Genomic DNA, 1,226 nt, shown 5'->3' with positions numbered 1-1,226 from the left:
TTACTTGTACGATTACATGAACTTTCGTGCGCGTTTGAGCCGCAACAAGTTCTTAGCACCGTTGTCGAGGACTAGTATAATTAATAAATTGCTAAACTTTTGGGTTTTGATGGTATACTTAAGTGTTAACAACTTGATCTTAGCACTGAATTTTTGTAGGATTAGCTGAATATAGGACATCTGAGAGATAAAGAGTTGGTAGAGCCTTTTGCAGAAGTAGAAGTAATATTTCAACAAAGGTGAAGAGCTCAATATTCCAATCAATAGGTTCAAATGGATCATCAAGTTGATCCAAATGACCCTATCGATCCAAATATCAGAAATGTTCCACTCTGATTATCCCAGCTATTCCTGCTCAACCAGTTGCTAGACCTATTCATGAGGTGGAAATCCCACTCACGAATCATGTGACCAATAATATTTAAAAGCCCGAGCTAGGTGGTTGATTTGAATTAATGCAGAATATGGTGTAATTATTGAATTCAGCGGGGCAATTCTCAAGCCATTCACATGAAGACCCGTAACAGCATATACAAACCTTCCTTGAAATAAGTGATACTTACATTCCGGAAAGGGTGAATTCTAATTATTTCAGATTGACACTCTTCTCTTTTTGTATAATTGGGGAAGCAAAAAGGTGGTTACATGCTGAAACACCACTCTCTATCACTTCATAGGAAGATCTACCTCAGAATTTCCTTATTTTATTCTTTCCATCAGGGAAGATTGCTAGTTTGAGAAGTGAGATTCTGAGTTTCAGACAAAAAGAATGAGAGAATCTCTTCCAAGCTTTAGAGATATTTAAGGGTATGCTCAGAAATTGCCCTCACCAGTATCTATCTAATGAGGTTCTCATTCATACTTTCATTTAGGGATTGAATCAAAACACCAAGATTCTCTTAGATTCAGTAGCAAGTGGGCAGAAACTTGAAAAGATTTATGAAGAATCGTACTCACTGCTAAATAGGATTTCACAAGGAAATCCTGATTGGCATGCTGATTCGAGGAATGCTCCTAAGAAAGTTGTAGGGGTATTGGAGGTAGACCAGTTTACTACATTACAAGCAAAGATTGTAGCAATGTAAAATTATATGATTACTCAGCTTAATAAAATTAAGTTTGGGATTCCACAGCAGCAACTACAACTAATGCTCTGGTAAGAGGTTTGTGGAAGTAGTGAGCATGTAGTAGATGCTTGTACGGCTAATCCAGATTCTGTAAACTAT

The 1,226-nt window shown here is 37.0% G+C and overlaps 1 non-coding gene across 1 annotated transcript; it reads right to left on the bottom strand.

Moving 5' to 3' along the window:
* Positions 1-731: 731 nt before the first annotated feature.
* Positions 732-838, bottom strand: LOC124899838. Its single transcript, XR_007057402.1, has one exon. It is a non-coding gene; the product is annotated as a small nucleolar RNA R71 (small nucleolar RNA).
* Positions 839-1,226: the final 388 nt, after the last annotated feature.

Source organism: Capsicum annuum, chromosome 6, assembly GCF_002878395.1.
Source record: "Capsicum annuum cultivar UCD-10X-F1 chromosome 6, UCD10Xv1.1, whole genome shotgun sequence".
Taxonomy (NCBI): domain Eukaryota; kingdom Viridiplantae; phylum Streptophyta; class Magnoliopsida; order Solanales; family Solanaceae; genus Capsicum; species Capsicum annuum.
This window is presented reverse-complemented; position numbering and strand designations above follow the sequence as displayed.